This window comes from Aquila chrysaetos, chromosome 2 (assembly GCF_900496995.4).
Source record: "Aquila chrysaetos chrysaetos chromosome 2, bAquChr1.4, whole genome shotgun sequence".
Classification (NCBI taxonomy): domain Eukaryota; kingdom Metazoa; phylum Chordata; class Aves; order Accipitriformes; family Accipitridae; genus Aquila; species Aquila chrysaetos.
Window position 1 is genome coordinate 69,580,834 of NC_044005.1, and position 27,813 is coordinate 69,608,646.

At 41.7% G+C, this 27,813-nt stretch overlaps 1 long non-coding RNA gene across 1 annotated transcript; it reads left to right on the forward strand.

Annotated features, from left to right (window-relative positions):
- The first annotated feature begins 8,363 nt into the window (after positions 1-8,363).
- On the forward strand, positions 8,364-26,190 carry LOC115335112. Its single transcript, XR_003921362.1, has 2 exons — positions 8,364-8,404; positions 26,077-26,190. It is a non-coding gene; the product is annotated as an uncharacterized LOC115335112 (long non-coding RNA).
- Positions 26,191-27,813: the final 1,623 nt, after the last annotated feature.

The following is a 27,813-nucleotide window of genomic DNA, read 5'->3' on the forward strand; positions in this document are numbered from 1 at the left end:
GCATAAGGTCATCAAAACCAAGGCTCATTGAGCCAGTGTATTTGGATAAATGTCATTTCCACTTTGTCTGCACAAAGAGTGCTATATTGTATATAGAGAGCAGAGCTCATGCTACCATAAAATTAATACCAAAAAATATCCACAGTCTATTATGGTGGTGTTATGGGAAGCAGGCAGGTTTCTTATATATGGATAGACTCTCTGGTGTGACTATTGGGTCTACTTAATATTTCTTACTTTACTGATCACTTTACTGATAGTGTCTTTTTTTAAAAGACACTATCACAGAGGCAACGTATTTTCTCAACCAAGAAAAACTGGCTTTATGCCACTTTTGCTTTACCAGAAATCGACCCAACAGTAGCTTAGGGATTTAATTTAAACAGAGAGAGACAATGCATGACAAAAGCATAGAGCATAACAGCCCAACATGGACCTCTGCTAAAGCATAGGAGGTCTTTGCTGTTGCAACAAATCAGAACATTTCTAGACCTAGTGCTTCTGGTCATGTTTTGCTTTGTTTTCTCTTTAAAAATATTATCAATTTAGAAGTAAAAGCCTACTATAAAATTCTCCTTCAGAGGCAGTAAAAGGCAACGGGACTGCCTGACATTTGGAGCCCTTGAAAATTTATGCCTCTTATATTAACACCTAAAAATGTTTATGAAACATTTTGGGTTATTTCTCTCAGAAGTATCAGATTTTCATCATATAAAGGTCATGGAAGGAGTTCATATCAGACTAGGTCCTGCACAGGCTATTTTGTTGATTCCTTTGCTCTCTTATGAATGGGTAGCATTTCAGTCACATTTTTAACATATGCAGTGCAAAAGTGGGTTTAGTCCTTGTGCTGTATGATATAGGCAGTCCATTGAGTTTCGGCAGGAGAGCCCTAATGAGAATTGCCAGAAATACTGCTTGGATCAGCAGCTGCACTAACAAGTTTGAAAGGTACAAGGCAAGCAGTGTTCTCTGAATGTGGAAATCTACAACCCACCTCTTCTTCAGGTTACTCATGTCTTCTCTGATTGATATCATTGAGTGTTTTTTCAATTTTCTCCTTTGGTTGAGCTTTGAGTTTCTCTTGCACATACCACAGCTGGGAAACAAAATATTCCATCACAAGGAATATACAAATAAAGAGGAAACAGAACAAGTACCGTGTCCAAGTGACAGGAATGGCAAAGCACTGCTCAAAGCATGCCGCTGGGCAGGAGTTGGAGATTCAACCATGGCGCCTCAAAGCCACTGCTCAGGTAGGACCAGGAAAAGCCTTTCACAGAAACCACCAGCATGCATGGTGCTAAAAAGCCAAACCACAATTTACATCCAATGTAATGAGGGGCTTCATTACCAGTGAGTGAATGAACCATAGGAATAAATAAGGAAATCAGGACAGGTAAAAAATATTTGCAAATCTGACTCAGAAATTACTTGGTCTTCTAGAAATTTTGAATTCCGGTCCTCTGTATTTACTTACTGAAGAGGCATGAAAGGCAGGCCTCTTTTCCTATATAGTACCAGGGGTAAGAAAGACTCTCTTTTCCTGGGCAGAGAGGTGGGAAAAGGAAAAAGGGTGGAGAGTTCTTGCTGACTGGCTGCAGCTCAGCTGGAGCACGGAGAGGGATAAGAGAGGGTGGTCACCAGGAGGAACCATCCCAGCACCTATGTGTGACACCAAAACCCTGTACTGTCACATAATCTGCATAACCTGTTCCATGGGAACAGGAGTACCCATGGATGTAGAGAGGATCTGTTGTGCAGGTTGGTTCAGTGGGTGTTACTCTGCCTTACCAGATGTGCTCAAAAGCGAGTGCACATTTGGCCCAAATTACTCTGTCTTGATCACATTAAGTGCAGCTCCCTGTTGCACGTAAACTGATGATCTCAAAATGTCAGCACCGCTCATTAGCTGATGCCAAACTAATTTTTCCAAATGGGTCAGCTCTGTTTTGAGTCTTATCCTGCTAGCATGGGTCTCTGCACCATGCACCTTGAACTTCCATTCTCAGTGAACAGAGGAGGCACTGCCTATCTGCCCTTACACTCTTAAATGTCAAATTTCAACATTTAAAACAAATGCACAAGACTCAGGCTTTTTCGGAAGGATTGATCTGCAAAGTAACTGGAAACCAGTTTAGGAGCCAGTGGTGCTATGCGCAGAGGTAGATTATAACCCTTCTTGCTACGGCTGCTACGGCCATTGCCAGGATTGCCACTGAAAAGCTCCTGTGGCTTGTCAAAGCAAATAACTAAGTTTAGCTCATTTGAATATACAGGTCTGAAAACTAAGGCAGTTCAGAGTTGTTTAACACGCAATTCACTAACCACTGTCACAGAAGTGGCAAACTCTGAAAGAGGCCTGAGGCAGCAAAGCCTCACCCATTTCAGTTGATTTTCATACCCCAAGTCCCGTTTCCAAAGTGATTTAGGCACCTGGGGGGTCCATGTGACTTGAACCCAGAGGTTCTTATTCATTCTTGAAAACTGCACTCACCTCCTGTATCACCCCCCTGCCATGAAGCCAGAAGGTGCTCACAGAAGATGGCTGGTTCTCAGCTCTTTCACTGGTAAATGCAAGAAGGCATCTGCAGACCAAAGAAAAAAGTAAGTTAAGAATAATAATAACAGATTTACAATTAACATTTATTTTTTCACTGAACAAGTTTCCCCCCCTTCCTTCCAATTGACTTAAACTGAAGGCAAGAAAGGGATAATAAAGTTGATCTCACATATCTAGCAAGGAGGGGTCATTCCCTGACATTGTCCAACATGCTCCTTCAAGTGAAATTAAGTACATCTCTTATGCTAAGAGTTTCACTAGCATTCAGAGACCCCCATTCTACGTATATCAAAAAGATACGAAAGTATCTTTAACAATCTTGCCCCTGAGTCTCAGTTTCTCACCTGTAAAATTATGATTATAGTAGTTTCTTACCTCATGGGGACCTTGTAATGAGTTTAACATTTGGAGTTATATGTATTATACATTGATGAGGGTTTGTATACTTTTTTGACATTGGGTGTCTAGAAGGTAAGGGTAGCCAGATACAAATTTATGCTAATACTCTGCAGTGGCTAAAAGCCACACAAGCTGCCCTGAACCCGAGCGGGTAATCTTTGGTTAGTGCAAGAGGAGGCTGGCCAGTTTTCATCCCATAGGCATGCCTAGGGACAGTCCTGACACAGGTTTCAACACAAGTACAGTTTCAAAAGTACCCTGGAGAGCAGTGGTTTGCAGTGAAGTTACCAAACAGCCCAGCAAGCTCCAGAAGTCCTTCAGAGGCTTGTGGGATTTGTAAATCTAACAAACTTGCTTGCCTTTGAACATCTCAGGCAGGCAGGCAAACACTACACCACTATCAGAAATGCTGAATCAAATCAAAACACTACTGAAAACTTCATAAAAGTCAGTGAGGAAATCCTTCTTCTTCTGTTTGTTATTGATGGCTGCAAGATAACCTTTATTTATAGTGCCCTGGGGACTTATTCAATAGGATGTAGTGACACTGATGAGGAGGATTATTTATTGTTTATACAGTTGCTTAAAGATGTAAGGCACTGCATAAATACTCTGGAAAGTATCATTCCATAAAAAAGCTCTCAATTATGCATCAAAATGCTTCTTGCACCAAAGTTATTCTGGACTTACTCTTCGCATCACAAGCTACATTTGCAATGCTCACAAGGTCTGACTGTATCCATTATTCCACAGTAGCTGATACGCAGTCAGTGTAAGAACATCACAGTTTCTACCTGGTATTCATATAGTACCAATAATGTGCAAGGGATATTGATAATGGTCTTCACACCTCTAGAAGATAAAAACAACAAGGAAGCTGCTAGCTTATTTGACAGAACTTGAAAAAAATTTTCAAAAACTATGTTAATGGACCATGGAACTTGCATTCAGAAGTGTTAAAATGCTATGGTAATGACTGCATGAGCAACAATAACCTGGTCATTTTGTGTACGCGCATTAAAATATAGCATGTAATTACTAGGCTGTGTATGAGCTCAGAAATTTCTCAAGTAATAAAAGACACAGTTGTGTCCATAATCTCAGAAACAAATGTAAAAGAAACTTTATGTACCCTACAGGAAGGTCAGACAGCACAGAAGAAAGCGCAAAACCTCTGGTGATTGTCTTTAGCTCTTTTGCTCTTTCGTTATTGTCACTGGCACACCAAGTAAATATATTGATTACAGGATAGTTTCCACCACTTCCTGCTCTCAGTGAGTAGCTCCTCACTTTAAGATCAGCAACAATATTGATTTAGTGATCAGTTAGACATACAAATTAGTCATATGGCCTATAACAGAGTAATTCACATCAGTAACTGTTCACACTGGAGGGACCTGCTGTTTGCCCCATGAGCCCTTTTGTTTATTCTGTGCATTACGCTTCTATGAAAACTTGGGTTTTTTCCATTTTTTATGTTTACTGAATATGAATTTTTATATATTTGAAGCCTGTTATAGCAAATACAGCTGAGATAATTCTCCATCATGCTGCTTTTTTCTGTAAGCTCCAGGTCCCAGGGTCTAAGCTTTCCCAGAGGAAATGTGTAGTCTAAGCTAGTTTGCAATGAATCAATAACCTCTAATCAATAGAGCAGGAAAGACCTCTCTGGAGGCTGATTTTAAACACCTACCACAGGGTAGAATAAATCTTTCTCAGGAGGCACCCATCCCTCTGTGTCCATGACAGAGCTGGTCGCTCAGACCAGGCAGCTGACTTCTGGTGACTAACATTGGGGAAACTGAGTGCCACTATCATGGGGCTCAACTGAACTAAACTACAGCAGAGCTGTACTTAGACCATAACCTATTAACAGGGCACTGTTTAGGAAACTAAAAGTTTGGGAAGCTGAAATGCTGTCTTTCTGAAGCCAGTAATTATTTTTTTTTTTTTTTAATGGTGGAGGGAAGCGAGAGAAAGAATATCTTTATCTTGTGGGAGACACAGGAACAGAACAAAGGGCCTTTTTGGTTTTTACTGCAGTTGCAGAAACAATCCTCAGTGATATAACTCCTCAGGAAGATTTTGTATGCCAAAAAAGATTTTCCATGAAACTCTTCTGGGCAAATTCATCTGGGGTGTATTAAGACAAATCCAGTTATACTGATCTATTACTTCTGTCTGAGCACTTAGTTTTCTTCAATTTAAAAACATAAGGGAGTAGGAAAATGTTTAAGCAATGAGACATGACATACTATACCATGATGTACTGTTGATTAATGTGTATCCCGGGTGGATGGGGAGTAACACAAGTGCCTACACCATATGTGGCGAGTGCATTAATCAATATTAATGTGTATTAACAGGTACAGAGAGAGGGTACTGAAGAAGTGCTGGTTTTGGAGCCCAATCCTGCTGCGATGGCAATGGGGGACTGAATCCTGTTGACACAAGGAGTCAGCCTGACCTCTGAGGCGGTGACCTCAGAAAAGCAGGTGCATTTGATGAACTCCATGCCACAGGATGTTGCAGATGCTAAAAGCTTATATGGATTCAAGGAGAGGCAGGGCAAGTTCACAGATCAGAAATACTTTCAGGCTATAAATTCAGAGAAACATCTCCAGGTCAGGCAGTCTTTGAGCTGCAAATGATTGGAAGCAGGGAGAGTACCCAGGGAAGTATCATGTATCATGCACCCTGGTTTTATATTCTTTCCTAAACATGTCCTTTTGACGGCCATCAGGGACAGGACAGCGAGCTAGAGAGCCATGTGGTACGACCCCATTCAGCGCTCTTTTAGTCTGGTTTTTTATGTCCTAAATTTACAACATACGACTAGTCCCCATTAAGTCTATGCAAGTTGTTCAACACTCAGAGTGGAACAGTATGTGCAGCTATATGCATACCTCCATTGATAAACTGAACTGCATCAAGACTTTTAGGTAACTGGCTCACTGTGAACACCAGCAGGAATTTGGCGTGATCTTCCACCACAGAGACCGGCTACCACCAAGCAGCCGCTGCTGGTGATGCAGCAGCTCTCATTTCAAAGCTCTGGTGAGGCATGGTGCCTTGAGAGCTACTGTCTGCCTGAAGGTGATGAACCAGTCAAGAGACATAACTCGGTGCAGTACGAGGCACTTCAGGAACCCTGCAGCAGCACTGCTCCAGACGCGGGAGAGGAGCGGGATCCCCCCGTTGGTATGAGGCAGCAGCTCTTGCTCTCTGCTAAGTTCAGAAACATCCCCATTTTCTACTCTGCAGGGCATAGACCTTATAACGCAACTGCCATGTTAGGGAAACCAAAGAAACAACGATAACACATTGCCTATTGGAGCATATTAACATGCCCCACAGCAGTCTCATTATGACTGTTAAACATTTACTCAAGAGACTGAAATAAATGTCTTTTTTATTCATAGCCTCCCCTCCAGCCTCTCTGCTACTTCCAGCCCCTCCTACCAGCACAGGAACCAGAGTGGTTCAATAGTCCAACAGTCAAACAATGCTGTCAACTGCCTACTTTCAAATTAAATTAAGCTTCTCTAATGCTTCTAATTTAATGTATTAATGCACACAACAAAAGCAAAGCTTTTTGGTTTGGCTTTTCTCTGATCGATGTGGTCCTGTGCTTCAAAATCTCTTCTGAGAGGCTGAGGTGGCTTTTAAATTTTACTTTCAACCGATAAGTAAATAAACAGATTTGAATACTGATCACTTTCTAGCACCATGATTTTGAATTTAAAGAAACTACTATTTTAAAGGTGACTGGCTAAAGGTGAAGAACTCTAAAAACTGGACATGTCAGTAAAACATCTCAGCTATGTTTCATCCTTTGTCTCCATTTTAGGCAACATGAGGGAGAATCTGTAACTTACATCACACTATTAGGATCTGGCCCTGTGCGAATCAATAAAGACCGCATGACTTTACTCCACACTCCAGTCCAAAGCCTTAACTACTCGCTAGACAGCCTGTAATTTCAGCAAGGAAAGAGAGCGCCTGCAGGTGTTGAATTAATGCACCATGAAAACAGAACTCTGCTGTGTTGCAATGGAGCTAAAATCAGGCTTCTCTGGTATTGTTGACAGTATTCAGCTCCCAGTGTATTTCTGACTTTGGATACATAGGCTACCTAGTAATTTTGTCGCATCTTGAAAATAGAGCAAGGGAAAAAATCCATTTAGACTCTAACAGCCATAGGTCATATTTACCATTCGCTAACAGACTGCTGTGTTGTGAACGGAGCCTGCTTCTTCAGTCCCACAACACAGAAGGTTTCTCTTGCATCGCTAAAACTATTAGAAAGGAACTCAATAACAAAAAAGTCACTGATTTCTAAGAAAAATCATCTAAATTGTGATGTTAACCAAAAATAGCATCAATAAAAGTCAAACTTTGGAAAAAACTGTATTTTGAAAGAAAAAGGGTTTAATTATCAAAGTTTTAATTTTAAAACCAGAGCTGAAACAATATACTCAGTAATTTCAATGCCACTGATCCCATTGACTTCAGATGAGAAAACTGACATAGGCAGTGAAGAAAAGCCATCACCCAGGCAGCTGCTTTTTAAGCAGACACCTGCTCAGCTCTGCCTCTGTGGGTCACGTCTAGTTGCCGTTCCATATGTGTGACATTTCTGAGGCCAGCTTGTGGCTTTATCTCAGTAAAGCTGTGAAAATTTAGACATCTGACTAAGGCCACGCCGACACCTGTCTCTGCTCCTAACCTGTACCACTGAGTCACCCCACGGGGAGGCACGGGCAAGCCTTCAGTATTGAGGTGGAGGTGAAGATGTTTTGAGTACAGCTGCTCTGTTCCCTGGAGCGAGTTTGCAGGTCCGGAATAGAGCTAGGCATCAAGGTGAGGTGATGTAGCCGCCGCCTCAGGCAGCCGGCTGCCGGCGTGGAAATCAGCCATTGCTGTCGCTACAGCTGGAAACGTGCAGGGCAGCAGCTACGTCTGGGTGGGACAATGAGGGGCCTCATTCCAGAAGCAACTACCGTTCCTCCCCTTCCTCTCAGCAGTGGCAAGTCAGGCTCCCCAAGGCTCCCCAAAGCTCTCCCATTATTTTCTCTGCCTTGGTTTTACCCGTCTCCCTGCTAAGAAGTCTCAGGTGCGAGGAGACAGACTCTTCCCACGTAACTGCTACAGACTTTTGGTGTGCCAGTGAGTGATATAGCTTAAGCTACCTATGACCTTCTGCAAAGCTAGGTGGTTTGGGTTTGTGTGGCGGGGTTTTGGTAGCGGGGAGGTGCTGCAGGGCCGGCTCCTGTGAGAAGCTGCTCGAAGCTTCCCCGGCTCCAGGTCGGACCCGCCGCTGGCCCAGGCCGAGCCCGTCAGCGACGGCGGTAGCGCCTCTGGGAGAGCAGGTTTCAGAAGGGGAACCTGCAGCGAGCAGGAGGATTGGGATGTGAGAGGAACCCCTGTGCGGACACCGAGGTCAGTGAGGAAGGAGGGGAGGAGGAGCGGGGGAGGAGGCTGATGCCCCCGCAGCCCGCGGTGAGGCGGCAGGCTGTCCCCCCCCAGCCCGCGGAGGGGAGCGGGGAGCAGATGCCCGCCTGCAGCCCGGGGAGGGAGGAGCCCACGCCGGAGCAGGGGGATGGATGCCCCCCAAGATGGCCGGGACTCCGTGGGAAAGCCAGCGCTGGAGCAGGCTGTGCCTGAAGGACTGCAGCCCACGGGAGGGACCCACGCTGGAGCAGTTCGTGAAGGACCGTCTCCCGTGGGAGGGACCCCACGGTGGAGCAGGCGAAGAGTGAGGAGTCCTGCCCGTGAGGAGGAAGGAGCGGCAGAGACAACGTGTGATGAACTGACCCCAACCCCCATTCCCCGTCCCCCTGCGCTGCTGCGGAGAGGAGGGAGAGAATATTGGGAGTGGAGCTGAGCCCGAGAAGGAGGGAGGGGTGGGGGGAAGGTGTTTTAAGATTTGGTTTACTTCCCATTATCCTTGTTTTGATTTGATTGGTAGTAAATTAAATTGATTTTGTTTCTTCCCCAAGTTGAGTCTGTTTTTTGCCCATGAGCATAACTGGTGAGTGATCCCTCCCCATCCTTGTCTTGACCCACAAGCTTTTCCTTATATTTTCTCCTCCCCATCCCACCGGCGGGGAGGAGTGAGCAAGCGGCCACGTGGTGCTTTGTTGCCAGCTGGGCTTAAACCACAACATAGGCCAGGGCAAATGTTCTAGTTAACAAATCTACCCATCATGTCATTCTGCTAATATCCACTTAAGTCTGGTTCACTTCTACCGTGGTAACAGTGTTGGTTGGAAGGCACCTCCAGAGGTCACCTTGCCCAACATCCCACTTGAAGCAGGGCCACCACAAGCATTAGATCAGCTTTGCCCAGCTATGCGCAAAGATCAAACATTAGATATTATACAATCTTTCTAAGTAACCCGCTCCAGTGCTGCACTTAGAGCAAAAACTTTTTCCTGATGACCAGCCTGAATGCAGTCTCTGGCTGTTGCCCCTTGTTGTATGTTTTGCCACCACTGTGAAGCACTGCGGTTGTGTCATCTTTGTGACTGGCCTTCAAGTTGTTCTAGGTACAACCTCACTAGCGTGGACTGGGGAAGAATAACTTTCCTCAGTCTACTGGCCATACTGCTCCTAACGTACCCTGCACGCGTGTCCCTCCCTTTCAGTGAGGGTGCGCTGTCAGGTCTTATTCAGTTTGGCATCCACCTGGTCCTTCTCAGCAGATTCGCCACTCAGGCAGTCAGTTCCCAGTATTTTTGGTGTGCAAGTTTATTTTAGGCAGAGGACTAGAGCAAGGATAAAAAAACCAAAGCACTGCACATCCATAGGAGTTCAAAAATAACGTATTCAGTTCCCGTTATCCACTTAGTTCGCCCTTCTGTACTCACACTGCCCACACTAGGCTGTGCCCCATGTTATTATTAAATTCAGCTGTTAGAACTGCCAGTACAAGAACATCCACAGATGCTTTTAAAAACAGGCTTAAAATCATGACTTTCCCAAATGTAATTGGGACAACTGCTATTGGCTTGGTCAATATTTATGTTCATATAGCCAGAGTGTATTAGGGTGAGAACATACATGTGGGGCAGGGGAAGGAGTCTCCAGTATATTTCACTGCTATGTCCACACAAGCAAGCAGTGCAGCCCAATAAGGGTGGATTTGTTGAGTGAAATAGTGCTGAGGACTCACTATACACTTTGTAATCATTTCAGGGCATTCCATTTCTGACTAGCTCCAGTCTATTCCTATGGACAGGAATAGCCGCTAACAGTGAATTACGTGCAAGCTGGGACCCCATCTTTCAGTTTATTTTCATGTACTCCAAGACCTCTCTATAGTGTGAACCAAAGTATTGTAAACTGGAAAGATTAAGATTTTGCTTCAGAGGTACTCCCCTGAATTGAACTAAAATACTAATGCAGAGGTACCTGTAGAGTTTCTTCTTTGTGCGCTTCCTGACCCTACTTTTTGTCTCTCAATAGCATATAACACACCTTACTCTGAGACTCTGAGAATCAACATAACCCTGTGGTTACAAGCAAATTTCAGGTGTTCAGTACCATTTTTCTTTATCTCATACCTTCAGTTCAAGAATCATTATTGTTTCCTTCTCTGCCTCATGTCTTTCATTGCCTCTTTTTTATGGCATGTACTAGTGCAAGCCTACATCCTTCCTGAAGCATTTGAAGGTTGCTCAGTTTATTTACATCCAGTAGCACATTAATACTTTCCACTATGGCACATTAATACTTTCCATTATGCAAAATGAGCTCTTAGCTATTCCTTGGACATTAATTTAGTTGAATATGATAGTCAGAACTCTCTGATATTGTCAAAGTTAATGATCTGATACTTTACAAGACAAGAGACATTTCAAATGAAATTGATCGTATTAATAGTTTTATTGAGCAACATTAACAGGAGTGTGTTGTTCCACAATGTCCTCAAGCAAAGACTTTATTGGCACATTAATGGTGACAGAATGTCTAAATCCAAAGTAAGAGACACTTTTTATTTCTATAACATACAGTTACAGATAGCCTAAAATTCTAGATTAGAAACTGATAACCATATGGCTCTGCTTGAAAGCCCTATCTTCTGTTGAAATAATATGGATATGGAATATATATATGGATATATATAGTATGGATAACTGCTGCACGCAAATCACCCCACTTTATTGACAGATTATCTGTGTTTCCAGCTGCCTGTGCCAGGGAAGAGAAATATCTAGTGGAAAGGGGATGAATGAATTTGCTCCTGAGATATTGAAGTATCTAGGAGTTCATCTGTTGTTAGGAAGAGGGGAAGGTAGCCAGCATCTTGAAAAATAAGACTTTTTCTAAGCAGTAAGACGTTACAGCATTTCAAGTCTATGTGATGGATGCTAAAGAGAACCTGCTGAGGAAGGGAAGTGAGAAGTGAGCTGGGAAGAGCAGGTATACTATACCTGAGTGAGTCAAAATAGGCCAGTTTCACAGGCATGATTTAAAGCTGCTGAGAAACCATTCACACTGTACTTACTCTCTCAGTCTACTGGACCTAAAAGGACTTAATCAAGCCAAAGGTTTTCTCAGACAGAGGAATGCAGCACTGTCCCTCACAAACATGATCAAAGGAGCAGTTTCTCACACAGATCACAGGCCCAATTCAACAAACTCTTCTTCTTGCAATGGCCATGTCATTTAGGTCAAGCTGAATGCCAGGTATCATTAAAATATTGCAGAATTTTTTATTTTTAAAACTTTCTCCATGTCAGATTGCCAAGTGATCTTTCCAACACAGATATACAGACACCTTCTCTAAAGTGGCATATCTATATAAACAACTATCATCAATCAACTAATGCCACATACCTTGGAGCAGGGGCAATAGGGTTATCTGAGACAGTTTAAGGTGTTTTGATGAAGAGAGAGAGTATCTTCTGGCACATTACTTTGAGCATCCAAACAATTGAAAACTGAAGAGAGCAACAGTTCAACAAAATCTTCCATGTCCATCCTTCCTTCCCATTGGATGTATTTGCCTAATATGGCACATCCAGAGAGGAAAACTGTCACCCTAAATAACAGGGGTCATATATGATATATTAAAATAATGAGTTCAGCCTGCAAAGTGCTGTGTTCAAACCACCACTGAGAGGAATCTACCTCAGGTGCTCTGACTGTTTCTCTCTACTGATGGCATTAGGCAGTAAGAAACCTGAATTGCACATCAATCCCTCAGTGTTAGACACCATAGTAGCCACAAGGCTTACATTAGGCAAATATACCAAGCAGTCTGATTACCATGCTAAAGGGGTAGTTTGGATAAGCTTTGAACCTTGTAGCAGTGGTCAATACTGTGGCTTGCAAGGGCTTGCAGTTTTCAGCCTGTTTTCTTTCACAGCGTTTTCAATTAAAGGTGCAAGGCAGCCTGTGACAATTGGCGAGCGTGCCCGTAACCCATTGAAGCAAAAGGCTTGTGAGACATTGCCTTAGAAGAGTAAGATCCTATCAAATCATCTAAGCAGCCTTTAGTCACATAGAGTTTTGGCACCCTGCTAGATCAACAAATAGAAAAGACAATAAAGACCATCCCAACTAATAGGGTAAAGAAGTCTACATGGGAAACCCTTCTGCCATTTCTTCTATGTTTTGCTGCTTTCTCTCCAGGTACAAATGATTTTCTGTGCCTACAATTTTCAAGAGAGAGCCTTTGAAACTGTGTATGATGCAACAAAGTTTGACAACAATCCAGCAAGGTCTGTAGCTGAAAAGGGAGGCAGCGGCAATCAGGGGAGAACTGCAGACAATTGTTCCACAGCCGCTGTTGCCGAATTGTAAGCCTGCACTCATGAACTGAAAAATCTATCTCAGATAATTGACATTTATTTGATTGAAACAGCAGGGTGCACTCCATCAGAATGGGAGGAGACCATATGGAATAACAGTATGAGTGGAGATAATGTTTGTCTGCTGAGTGTGTCAATGTGTTTAGAGATTATTCATCGGGCTCTAGGGATTCCGGTATGGTAATGTTTCAGCTAAATTAGAATCAGATTAATTGCTCTAATCTAATGGAAAGACAATGTTTATCAAATTATTGCTCCTTCACCACATGATATTGCAGTGTCATTACTCTTTGAGTTTAAAAAAAAGAAAAATCAAAAGGCTTTCTTGTATCACATCTGCTCAAGAGCTCCGTAACAGTGCTGATTTCTGCACAGGAGAGTTAATGCAGTTTATAACTCTATGAAGGAACTAATGAATTAGAGTGAAAGCTTTGTAGAAGATAAATCCTCCATATTGTGGGTAGGCCTTAAACTATATTAATTAGAATGACTGCCTTGTTTTGGGCTTGGGTTTTTTTTGGAGGGAGCACTTTATTTTTGCTTAGATTTTGATACTTTTTTGCTTGTTTTAAATTTTATTTCAGTGCAATAAAGGGGGGGGGTCATAGTAAGTAGCACTAAAACTGAATAATATAGTAAAAAATTAGTGTTTTCTTCATTTTCTTTCACCTTCTTTAATTTTCTTTTCATCCAAAAATTGCAATGAAATGACTAAAAGCTGCATGCGTGGATACAATGCCTAAAACCCTTCAGATATACTTTACATTATTAACGCTTAGGGTCATTTTAGTTCACCTGTCAAATGCCATCGCTGAGGAGACACACAGCTCTTCAGCTCCCTTAAAATGCAGTAGAAATCTGTAGTTCTGGTAGCACTGCACTGCAAGTGTTGAGTACCTCAGAGTCAGATGCTCCTTTAATCGCTCAGTGGCTTGAATGGTGCAAGAATGTGCTCCAAAGATGTCTTTTAAAGGCTGATTCAGGGTTTTTTACCCTTGGTATTTTAGAATATTTTCAGTATATGGTATACATGCTAAAGCACAACATTAAAATATTAGCCCTTTTAAAATAGTATCTAGTAAGTACAATCCTCAAAAGAGGTAGAAGCATGACCTCCTCTCAAAAGTGCTAATAAACCAAGCAGGCATACCCCTCCAATCTGACTTTCCGCTGTGTTATAGTGAGGTGATGCTACTGAAAAGCCCTGGAGTTCGCAGGACTCTGTGTATCAAACTGGAATGATAGAAGACAGTCAGGCACTTTGTCTCTGCTTAATTTATAATGGTGACACTCTGTTTGTGAGGCATTCAGGCTGCATGCTTAAGAGAGCACTGAACAAATATTTTCTAGGCTTCTATAGTAACTAATAGTTGTTCCTGCCTTAAAAGGGTCATATATTCTCTCAAGACATATTTCACTGAAATTCTATTTAAGAAAAGTGAATACCTTTGTTAGTGGAGTGTCCATAATGCATATTAAAACACAAAGTTTTCAAAAGTGGGCCAAACACAACACGAGAGTGATTCAATGCTGAGCAGAAAGCAGTGCTTACACATTCTGTTCCCAGTAGCTTTCTCTCCCAGGTACAACCCAGCAGAAAGATGCCAAGTTTTTAAGGCACAGACCTGTGGTGGCAGGGTATTTGTTGTGCTAGTATTTTAAGATTCACTGTTTCCATAACCCATTCCGCCATGCATTTTCCTCAGACACATACAACTGGTTTTTCTGGCACTTCTGGAGAGACAAACTCTCCCTCAAGCTTTTTTGTTTGTGAGATATTAGAAGTTCATGGCAACTCTCCCACCTAAGGCTTTGAGTTGTAAGCGTTACTTTATAAAACATAGATCAAAGTTAAACTGGCATATGCAATTCAGATTGGGCTGCATAAACCCGATGCACTCTGAAGCCATCATGACAAAGCCCTAGCCACTTGCTTTTTTCTGAGTTTCATTACAAAGCTCTTGTTAAACCCTTTTTGGCTACCGAGGTTTTTATATATGTTTGAAAGTAATGGGAACATCTGCCCTCTTTCCTGGAGTTTTCCCACTACTTTTGAAGTGAGTAAGGCTCCAGAAAGAGCTGTGGTCTGTGGCAGAGAGACACTTACTCTGTCATCACTCAGTGCTTGGATCTAACTTCATACCTTTTGTTCTGAGAGCTGCAGCAATAGCTTCCCTGTTGTTTTCCCTGCCGTAAGAGCTGGGAACCGCCAGCCCAGCCACTCCCCGCTGGGCTCCCGAGGTCTGTACGGCACAAAGATCCACATCCACCTTGTGCTGGGGACGGGAAGACGCTTCTCGCAGATATATATATCTTAAGGATGATGTGACTTTCTGAGGAATACTGTGACTCACTGAATAACCCACATCACGAAAACACTATTCAGGAAAAATATGATTTAGTACTGGTTTAGTACAGACCTATAAGCTTTGAAATACAGATGCCTAATCTAAATGCTTAATTTAAATAAACGACTTATTCATAATCTTTAAACTATCCACTACCATTATTTGGAAAAGATTTAAAGTAGCTGTAGTCCCACACAGGAGAAATGGTAACATGCTGTCGGGGAACCTTTGTTGGTAAAATATACAGCTTTATCTGTTTTGAAGTAAAAAAAAATGTTGCACACATAGGACACTCCATGTGGCAATGAATTAGAAGATTTGCAAACTAGCAGCGGGGGATATGTTTCTGAAGGAAAGTCCTTTACTAAAATCTGCAGGGTACTTCAAAATTGTTATTATTACTATCTATTAAAAATCACAGTGTTAAAAATGCATAGAACGCTCTACAAAAAGATTAATGTTATGGTTTATTCCTTGCTCCAAAGAATTTAAAACACAGTTCTGCCTCCAGAGACATTGTTGCCATGCTCATGTAAGCCTGAAGGACCCAACAAAGTCGACAGAAGTTGCAGCATATGATAAAGAGCACAGCTGGGCACTGATTTTACATAGGAAAGCAAGCAAAGAAATGCAAGAAAAGCAAGATATTCAGGTCTGAGAATTTTGACCCTGACTCCTCTTACAGTCTGGTTTAATTGCACTGCATGAAATCCTGTTCTCATTGGGAGTCAATGGAAGTTTTATCGTCTATTTAAATGCAAATTCAATTGACTTCAAGGAGGTTTCCCCAGTTTAGCTGCACATGGTACTTCCAATTGTCATAATATGGCCCTGTACACAGGTAGCACTGCAAAATATATAATCTCAGATGTTCTTCAGGTTATTTAACAAGGCAGTATAGCTCTAAATGCCACTTTCATTACTTTTGTAAATGTGTGGCATACGTGTGTGTATGTGTGTATATACATATATTTGAAAGAAATTACATGAGTAAATTTTGGAGGAAAAGACTGTTTGCTCTTTTAATTTTGGCAGTACAGTTTTCTGGCACCCAACCATTGTCCAAACTGGTATGCACTAAGAAATGAAACAAAAGGACTTACACCTCTTTGGTTTATATACACAACTAATGGGATAAGAGGAATATTTGATTACAGTTTTGTTCCAAGTTGTCATTCAGACATGTATAGAAAATTCATAAAGATATGTGGTTTTCTCTGTAGAAAGTCAGAGGCAGCTTTAGACCCAGGAATGGCTGCAGTGAGAGGAGAATAAGGAGTGTCACACTACTTATTTTCCTGTAGCATTTCTTCATTATTTTGGAGCTGTACCAGCAGAGCAGAAGCCTGTGCTGGCATGACTTGGTAAATATCTCACAACTTCAGTATTCAACCATGACATCTGCAGGGCCATCACAAACTGTTGCGTCAATAAGTATGTACATATTTTAGTTACTTTCTTAACTACATATACCTTTTCTGATCTCTAATGTAGATATGTAATGTAGTAAGGGCACAGGGTATATACATGCTATACAGGCAGCAGAGTAGTGTTGCAGTACAATGGCAACTTTCCACTGTTCAATAACTCAATTTTTATCTAATTATCGCAAATTATAACATAATTTCTGAGCCAACAACATTGTTGCAACTGATTTTCTGCTTGAGCTGTATGAACACTAAAAACCACCTGAAACTGGCAAGCTCCTGTGCATAATTGAAAAAAAAAAAACCAGTTTGTGGTAAACAAAATGCGCCGAGGTTTTTCACCTGGAGCAAATTATTACAGCTGTTAATAAAACCTATTTAAATAGCTTTCATAATACATGAGAAACTGCTCAAATAGCTCTGAATGTGGCTCTTTAGCTTTGTCTCACAGGAGTAGCCTAGTGATTGCAGTAGAAATAACGTGACCACAGAATTCAGTATTGCAGGACTGGTGGCTCCTGTAAAGGGATAAACATATCGCTGTTTTTCACAGTTGCAGGCTTTGAAAGACACACATGTATTTTGCATCTATGCTTCCAAAAAAAAGGAAAAAAAGAGCCCACAACACTTCTTCAATTGATTTGCCCTTTGTCACTGTCACAGATATGTTTTCCCTATTTTGACAGGTAGTTGTAATTCTATTAGCAGCCCATCGACTTCCCCGTGAAATCGATCTGTGTTGGGCTAGCTGGATCTTCTTAAACTAGCTGATTTATTGCTTCTGCCTGCTAAAAAAAAGAAAAAGAAGAAGAAAAAGAAGGTCTTCTGCCTCCATGGCAAATAAAGTACCTGAACAATGTCTGAAAATGAATAATTTTTAGCCTGGCTGCTGGTCGTCTCAGTGGCAGATGAGCTGTGACCTTTCACCGGCAGTTTTGCTGAGACGCCTGCTGATGCTGGCATGTATAAATGATTGTCAATTTCCCTTATTAATTTACCTGGCTGTCTCATGTATAAACTAGAAGATCTCATTCACCCTAAATGTCCTCAGCATCAATCTATCGTGTTTACCTAATTTTGTGATTTCACACTGGGCTGCCCAACCGCCTGAAACTGGAGAACTGCTTGAAACACATTCAATGCCTATTCGCTCATGCAGACAGAAAATGGGGGCACACGGGTGAATTTACCATTGTTGGCATTCTAGTTTAGGTCAGAGAAACAGGTTATCATCATACTCTTCTTATTCAGTGGCATCTGAAGAATGATTCACCAGGGTCTAAAATGATGTCCTGGAATTTTAAATGATGTCCTGCTATCTGTCTTGGTTGCATTCTTTCTTCTTTCCTCTGGGTCAGAAAAATAAATTACTTTTCTACTGGCCAAAAAGCAAATTTATGTTGTTGCATGTTGTTGTGTGGAGCTTTTCTATTATCTGTAAATACAAATTTTTGACTGTGGGTACAAAGAGATAAAGAATATTTTTGTGTGCTGGTTATCTTAACCAAAAGTCAGTTCCTAGCTGCTTTTTCTAATAGGCTGAGGAATCAAAGTAGAGATTTAAAGAGGAAGAACTACTGTTTGCCAAATTTAGTACCTCTCCTTTTCACATAATGGTGGCATCATTCATTTTTTTGTTAAGCGTATGCAATTGGTTAACCAATCCTGATCTATTCTTATCATGTACTAGAAAGGGTTACAAAAGTTAAGTACAGAGATGTTGTATTGTAGGTGATCATCAGGAAGGAAGCTGACCTACCCAAAATGTTCAGTAGTGAGTTATTTTCCTTTCAGTCTCCTTTCCTTCTGACTCAATTCAAGATCCATTGCAGATCTCAGAGAGCACCTTAATGCTAACACAAAAGGTCCAAGGGGGGAAACGAAAATAACCCAGCAGTTATGTGACTTTAAAAAAGGAGGAAGATGCATAGATGAAAGTACACAAGTATGCACTGTAGAAAAAGGAAGAAAATTCAATAATATCCACTTAGAAATAGAGTTAAATAGTAGTGCTGGAGGTGGATATTAAGGTTGATACACTATACTTAGTGAAGAGAGAAAAATACCATATCAAAGTAAGCCTGAGACTAGTAGGGAAAGAAGGAGTTATCTTGCAATACCTACAACACAAAACGCATCCAGGAGATCTACGCTCTATTTAGTCCTTTCAAATATTAAAGCCTAAATAAAAATACATCAGACCACAGCTCAAGCCAACACCTTTTAGGAAGAGACTGGTGGCAAGAGTTTGTACAAACTGGCAGAAATTTCTCACATTAGATTCCAATGAAACAGCTCAGGCCATAGTGCTACAGGTACATGTAAATAAAAGAAACATTATCAGTGAAAAAAGCACATCCTGAAAAAAGGCAGTAGGCAAAAAGAAGGGATGCATTCGGTGCAGCTTTCAGACAGGACCACACCACCAGCCTCTGTCCCACAAACAGAGCTCCCTGCTGGCAAGGCATCCCCAAAGACCTCGACCCGAGATGACAATGGGATCTAGAGCAGATGACTTCCCACTTTTCTGGTCTATCCACCACATTTTTTTTTTTTTTTTTTCTGTGGGTGTGACGCAGGCGAAGCTTTTGTCAAAAGACAGGAAGATATTTCCCACCAGGACTTGGGGAGGGGCTGGGAGTGGGGGGAGAGTCTTCAACCCCCTACTGATTTTAAAACAAAGCGTTCATCTTCTCACTTGATTTTTTGTTGTCAGATGTAACAGCAGTTTTGTTACATAACATGATGACTGCCAGAGAACAGCCAGTGGGATGTTTTGGATAAAACTGAATTGGGTTACTCGTTACTACAGGAGGAGCTGTCCTTCTGAGAATCTATGAAATCCAACATCACTTGCAGATTTGACACTGACTTCAGCTGAGTATAAATATAGAATAGTGCATAATGGAGGTTGGCCTCTAACAACACAGAGACCATGAGTTGAATTCAGTTATAGGAAAAACAGGTTCTAGGGGATATTGTGTTGCTGCTGGAAGGTCACAAAAAATTCTTCTCCCTTCGCTCTCTTTTCCCAAAGGATGGAACCATAAGGCAAACCTTGGTTTTATTTGTCTTCAAGATGTATGTAAGGATGTAAGAGTGGAGAAATGTAGTGAGGAAAACATGAACATCAAGATAGCAGCAGGGCTTGTCAGTCCTAGGGATGGAAGGAAACCACAACGCATCAACTTTACCGAATTAAAAAAGGCAGCAGGTTCAAAATTAGTAAAAGGGCATGTGACAACATCAGCAAATTCCACCAATACCTGAGAAACATCTTTGCCACATGAGGCATTCATCATATGTCCTTGAACAACAGACTACCTCTTATAGAAGCAAAGCTTAAAGATCAGGTCTACCTAATTTGGGTATCTGACTTTCACCTACATTTTAGGCACCAAAAGTGGCGTTCAACTCATATTTAGGTCTATACAGCACAGGTGAGTACATCTGAGTTTATCAGGGGAGTCCAGAAAGCAACTTGTTCGTCCTGCTTTTGGTCAGATGAATCAAATCTATTGACAGTCTTGGTTAGATCGGCAGTGACCACAATAGGAGACTAGACATCAACTCAGCGGTGGACATTCCCACCTAAAATCAGGCAAAATTAGTGAAGCAGTCCTCTTAAAGGAAGTGCCCAAGCTCTCTGAGCAGTGGAAACATGTCCTCTTGAGGGATTTTAGACTTAATTTAAAAGTCTCAGAGAAAAAACTTGTTAGGACTTGGTAAGGAAACAATGCAGAAAGTGATTAATGGGGAGCTATAATCACAGTGTGCTTGATTTGTTTTGCAACACAGAACAAATCCTTGAGTTAGGACTGCAGTAAACCTCATCCAGCTTTTGAAGGGAATACAGCCTGTTTGTCTTCACTGAACTGAATCCTCAACATGCAACAGCTAATTAATGAATCCAAAAGTCTGTAAATACTTTGACGAATATTGATATATCAGCCTGAGATCCTCACTTGGCTAGTTGGGTAAGTCTTGTCTCATTTACTTCAGTGATGCTGAGAATGACTGTGGTGATTTCATCATCTTCAGCTCTTAATAAAACAGCTAGCCCAAGCGAAAAGATGCATAAAGAGGATCTTTCTGATACAGAAACCAAAGAAATTACTTCTGATAAAAGAAGAAAAATGGAATCTCTCACTGTACACATCTACAGTTGTAAGATGTCTGGGAAGAATATTTCCCAAAGTCCTTTTCATTAAAATGAACAATAAAACAAAGGATTCAATTCAGAGCTGACTCACAGCAGAGAAATATTATGAAGAATTTGACTCTGCTAGAGTCAAACAATTTACACCACTGAGACCAATGTGGCCTAAAATACTTAAAACATGGTCAGTTGGATGCTTAGGGTCTGATTCCTCACACTATCATGTAAGATTTACATGCTGAGGAGTATTTTTTCTATCTGTTTTCCAAATTCACAGTGCCACTGGCAGCAAAGATCTAGATACCAATCATTTTTCAAATTACGAGTAAAGTCTAACTACGGTATCAATTTTTATTATTTTCCTATCCGCCTGATGCTAAACCTACCCAAAGGTTATAAACATAATACAAGTCAGCAAGCAAAGGTACATAATTAAGATGCATACAAAATACCCCATGCAGCAAGTAAATATTTTCTTTTTAATTATATTATTACGTGGGTTTATGTTACTAAATTGCTACACAATTTCATATATAATTGATTTTCCAAGAAAAATATTACCAAAGTGATTCTGTAGTTCAAAACAGCATGAACTTAATAATATACAAACAATTTTTATCTCACAACCTATAGTGCTGCATGGGATTTGTATGCTGAAAAAAATATTCCTTCATATTAACAGTAATTTTGAATGTAACATAAAAACTCAATAACTTTTTTCTCTGTATTTGTTAAGAAGAATACTAACAGTGCCTCCTGTGAGGATATATTTTGTAGGTGCTTTTGCAGATTATGAAAATAGTTGTGAGGAAATATTTGGATAAAGGAAGACAAAGCTCCAGGTAGCAATAGGTTTCATACTGAGTTGATAAATGCAATTAGGGATCAGAAGGATGAACAATTACTTCAGGGGAGTTTTGATACCAGAATGCAATATCAGATGATTAGAAAACTGGAAAAATATCATCTTTTTCCTATTGCAGAAGCACCCAGCAGCCTCAGCACAAGTGAGAAAACCATTGTGCTAGGGCAATGGATATTGCATGCCCTGAAGTGTTCACAGGCTCAGTAATCAAATATGAGAAAGGAATACCTGCTTGATCTTGAGAAACTATAAAGCTACATTACCCCAGCACAAAGCAAGGAGTACTGTGAAGAGTTAAAATGAAGGAGATCTGAGGGACATCCTTCTTGGCCCAGAGGGTTTGAGATGGGTGGAAAATGTCCCCCCCCATGCAGGAGAATAGCGGAGCAACCCAGAACCCACCACTACAGTTCTGATGAAGAGGTATACACATTTCACAGCCACTTTTAATGAAGGAACTACGAATTTACCAATGTTAATATCTTGCCAAACCAATTATAGCAACATCACAAGGTTTGTGTTACAAATTGCCAGAATTTCTCATGTAATTGATTCTCAGAGAACGATATTGCCGGCAGCGTTCCACCACTGCTGTCAGATGCTGAGCACCTCAGCGTGCTACCGACTGCATTGAGCTCCTGCCGCCTACAGAGGATGCGCAGCCTCCCCTAGGCTGCGAGGCATGGGATGGGTCTTCACAGTCCTTCAGAGCTGAAGCTTTTGTTGAAGAAAAATTAAACTGAACTTGGTAACTTAACCTCTGGTTTGGTCTCTTAGAACTTGGAGGAAAAAGCAATAGGATAATAAAACATGTGCTGATTAGCTGAGCAATTCTAACTCAGTTACTGTTTCCATTATGTGGCTAATAGCCTCATCTGAACAGGCTTGATTTTTGTATCTGTTTGCATTAGAGTCAATTTGTGGTATGAGATTGGTATTATTTATTGAATGCTACACCCAGCTGCAAAGTTAAAAGTATGACAAGCTTCTATGAATTTAATTACACTACTGTGAGACACAGACTTGTATAGATGCTATAAATTGAGTTTAGCAAATATGACTGGTATGGTGAATGGTCAAATGGAGGTTACCAGCTCCATGAAGTTGCTTTAGTGATTTCAAAAGCTTTATGGATTGTTGTTTTGACCTGAGTTGACCAGACTTTGGGGACTTGCTTATTTTGAGCAGGTAAACATTCAAAATCAAGTCAACTTTACCTAAATATGTAAGGCTAACCTCAGCTTGAATATGTCCAAACTCAGAAGCAAGTTAGGATTCAGTATCACTGAGCAATGTGACTGTGCACTGGTGATTCTTTAATAGATTTGAAGCTGCAGAATTTTTTTCATTACTAAAAATACTTAGTATTCTGAAAGGCAGAATAAATTTAATAGCAATAAACATTAGCGCTTTTTTTCTATTTTGTCTAAACCCTTCTGCTCTAAGTGCTACAGACAGTTTCTCTCTTTTCTTGTTCCAATATGTAATTGACAGCTCTGCCCAATGTCCTTTTCTACCTTTTGATTTTTCCCCTGGCTGCTAATAGCATACACCATTTTATACAGCTTCAGTCTATTAACCAAGTGCCTGACCTTGTGGGATGCTGAACACCTGCTGGAATACACTCAGCGCCTGTAATTCTCATTGATTTCATTAGGAGGAGAGAGAACTTGCTCTCTCCCAGGTCATTTAGGCTGACGAACAAAACCTCACTAGTAAAGACGGAGCTCTTGGTGGACCCTTGTGGTTCCAGAAAGTCAGACCAACATCAGAAGTAGCTGCTTCCAGAGCACCTAGCCTGGGACTGACGCCAGACAATATTCATTGTCAAGAAACAGAAATCAGGAGTACAGCTACTCTTCATTTCTTACAGAGTTAGTGGAGGGAAATGTTAAGACATGTCCCACTGGGTCTCACCAGTAATCCCTCTAGCCCAGTATCATGCCTCTGACTTGCACAAGAAGAGAGACACTACTAAGGACAGCCCACAGGCCAGGCTGCTTTCTACAGTCTCTTCTTCGTGTAGCCCCAGCACCCACAGCTGTTGCTGTAGACATGTTCCTGCCTCTGATACTGTCCTCTAGATCCAACAGCGCAGGGTTTGGTGAATAGCAGCAGTTCTGCCTTTACCTTATCTAGCTCCTTGGTAACTTTGGAAACCTCAGTCATATCCCTCCTCAGCCTTTTCCTCTCCAGCAGAAGTATCGCACATCCATTAACCCTTCCTCATCAGGCAGCTGCCCCACGCTATTAATTATTCCACTCACCCTTCTCTGCATCTCCTCTGGCTCCCCTGTGTCCTTCATGACAAAGGGCCAGAACTGCTCACAGTGGTCAAAAATGGGGCACACCAAAGGTATAACAGCAAAATGGTGCCTTCTGCTTTGTTCTGAGTGATGGAGGATCTGAGCCGCAGAGCTTTGTGTTTATACGCCAGCCACCATAGGAGCCGTCACACCTCCAGCAGCCATGCGCATCCAAGCCAGTCGCCCCAACCTCGTTTTAGGGTGTGGCCCCCTTCAGCCATGAGTCATCTGATTTATTTTTTCATCTATTTTAAGATGAAATAAACAGGACCTTCTAGGTGCCTGCTTCTTCCTGCTGCCTGTAAAGGCAGACTACGCAGCTAAGGCAGGTATAGGCGCCTGGGCTGCAGCTGTGTACAGCTCACCAGAAGAATGTCTCCTGGCATCTCTCTGATTTCCAAACCCGCTCCCTGCCTCCTTGCATTGGGATCTGGGGAGAAGCAATCTAAGTGGGGGTGGAGTCCTGAGGCATCATGCAGTGAATTAAAACTTGTTTTGACCCATGCAGAGGTTAGAGAAGAAAGGGACATGGGCTCAGCAAAGGTTCATCCAGGCTGCAGGTTTTCTAGGCAGGTATGTCTTGGGCTGGGCTTCATTAAAAAGCGGTTTCTTTGGCAAAAAAAAAGGGGTATTTGAAGCATAAAGTTTGCACAGTGATGTGAATGAGAATATAAACTAGTGATAAAGGAATATTGAAAGGAATATACGCTCTAGTGAAGACTGGGACTAAGAAAGAACAATGAAAGGGTGATAGACAGATAAATACCGCTTTCTTTTGCTTTGCCCTTTCCTGGAGAGTATGTTCTTCATTTCAGGAATATGACTAGTTTATAATGAAGTGTGGGAAGTGACAGATAGAAGAAAAGATTGAGTGCTAACTGCTATCCCACCAATTATTTTGTGCCCCAGTCAATACTGCGAGTGACTCATTCTGCTTTAGTTTACATGCATAAATTTGGCACTACTCAAGAAAATCATTTTGAGGGTTCAGTTCAAACAAAAAAAGAAAAAAGAGTGAGTATATGAAGAGATAAAATACTACTGCTGCACTCCAGTCCAGCCTTGTTTTGAGTATCCTCAAAGCTTGCACAGTGAATTAAGCTTCAGCAAGACATTTCATGTGTGATTTATTAGGCATCTTGTTTTAGGTTTAGTGAACTTTCCTGTGAGGGAGCATGTTATAATCAACTTTGAAACACAGAGTTAGTCACAACCTCTAACTATGGAGACACAACCATCTCTCCATAATATTTACTTACTGGCTTATTTATTTGCAATTCTCAGGGTAGTAAACTAATAATAAGCTCCCACTAAGTCACTGAAAGTGATAATATCCTTTCACTGACATCACTAAAACATATAATCATGAACTATAAAAGTTTAAAAACCTGGAAACTGCAAAGATCAAAGGTGAAAGCTAAGAAGTACATATTAGAAATAACAACAGATGGCCCCAGAATGAAAACAAATGAACTCATTCCTAGAGCTCTGCTGCCATTCGTAAGCCATAGTTTGTAGTTTATGACTTAACTGGGCCCTTCCAGAGAAATCAAATCTTGCATTCACTATGGAGCCAATATTTATATCAAATTCTTTACATAATATGCATCAAATTCTAAATGTAACAAATATTTGTAAATTTATTTACTGAAACTTAAGATGTAGTTACCAGCAACCATTTGCTCTCATGTTGTTTGTTAGGTAGAAATCTGCAGAACAGCACTCACCTCATAATGTGATAACACATGTTCTAATATTCAGACACAAATCCAACGCTGACACTTATCAGAGGATCCTTTGCTGTACAGTACTCCTGCTTATCAGGGCCAGCCAAGCCTGTTGCATCCTTCCCAGGAAGGATGTGAAATAAGCAATGCAGAATGGAGAACAGTATGCCTTATGCCAACTGCTATCCCTTATGTTCTTTTCTCTTCCCATTTGTAACTAAATAAGTAAAAACAAAGGTCAACATAAGCAGTACAGCTGTCCACATGCACTGTTTACTTTGCTGTTCCTTTGGTTTTATGGGATTTTTTGCCGTAACTATAGAGAGGGTTAGTCTGGAACATTACGCCTCTTAAGAGTTGAAATATAAAGAACTGTATGAAAACATATATTATTATAACAGCCTCTAGTATTCACAATGTAAATTTTCCATTTCTCTTCTATTCCTTATGTTGTCTTTCAGCCTATTTAGCTAGAGCTGTGGACCTCCTCGCCTCTTCCACCTTCTTGCCAGAGGGACTCCAGTCCACAAGGGAACAAGAACCAGCAGCACAAATAATCAACAATGCAAAACTCAGCCCTGAAATATTTAGACTGCTGAAGCATATTAGCTTGGTCCTACTAGTCCTGGGCCTTTGTTAGGAAGGATGTTTCCTAACTTCCTGCCACTATCAGTGTATGCAAAGTGTTTAATACCTTGCAGGCACATACAGTGCTTCACAGGAACAGTGTGACTGTAGCATTTATAAAACCTTCTGAAAAGTCATTCTAAGTGGAGAATCACACACTTTGTGGCTCCTTAGGCCAAGCCCATGATACACATGGGAGAGACTTTGCCCCCTCCTTTCCCTACCTCTATCAGGAGATTCTGTATGCCCTCCTCCCAATCACCTTTATTCAAATAGAATACAACAGACTATTTCAGTGGGAAGGGACCTACAATGATCATCTAGTCCAATTGCCTGACCAGTTCAGGGCTGACAAAAAGTTAAAGCATGTTGTTAACGGTATTGTCCAAATATCTCTTAAACACTGACAGGCTTGGGGCATCGACCACATCTCTAGGAAGCCTGTTCTAGTGTTCGACCACCCTCTCGGTAAAGAATTGCTTCTAATGTCCAGTCTAAACCTGCCCTGGCACAGCTTTGAAACATTCCCATGTGTCCTATCACTGGATACCAGGGAGAAGAGCTCAGCACCTCCCTCTCCGCATCCCCTCCTCAGGAAGCTGTAGAGAGCAATGGGGTCACCGCTCAGCCTCCTCTTCTCCAAACTAGACAAGCCCAAAGTCCTCAGCCGCTCCTCACAGGACATGCCTTCCAGCCCTGTCACCAGCTTTGTTGCCCTCCTCTGGACATGTCCAAGGACCTTCACATCCTTCTTAAACTGTGGGGCCCAGAACTCCACGCAGTATTCAAGATGAGGTCGCATCAGCACTGAATACAGGGGGATAATCACCTCTTTTGACCGGCTGGTTAAACTGTGTTTGATGCACCCCAGGATGGGGTTTGCCCTCTTGGCTGCCAGGGCACACCGCTCACTCATGTTGAGCCTGCTGCTGACCAGCACCCCCAGAGCCCTTTCTGCAGGGCTGCTCTCCAGCCACGCCTCTCCCAGTTTATACCTGTGCCTGCTGTTACTCCATCCTAGGTGCAGAATCTGGCATTTCGACTTGTTAAATTTCATCCCATTAGTAACAGCCCAATGCTCCAATCTATCTAGATCCCTCTGCAAGGCCTCTTGTCCCTCAAAAGAGTCAACAGCACCTCCCAGTTTGGTATCACCAGCAAACTGGCTAATGATGCATTCAACGCCTGCATCTAGATCGTTGATAAATTTATTGAACAGGACTGGCCCTAGAGTAGAACCCTGAGGAACACCGCTGGTGACTGGTCACCAGCCAGATGTAACCCCATTCACTACAACCCTTCGAGCTCTGCCCTTCAGCTCGTTCTTCACCCAGCGCACCATGAACCCACTCATCCCACAGTTGGACAACTTGTCCAGAAGGATGCTGTGAGGGACAGTATCAAAAGCCTTACTAAAATCCAGAAAAACTATATCCACTGCCTTCCCTTCATCCACTAGGCGTGTAACCTTATCATAGAAGGATATCAAATTAGTTAAACAGGACTTTCCTTTTGTGTACCCAACTCCACTGTGCCTGATGATTGTATTATTCTTTAAATGCCTTTCAATA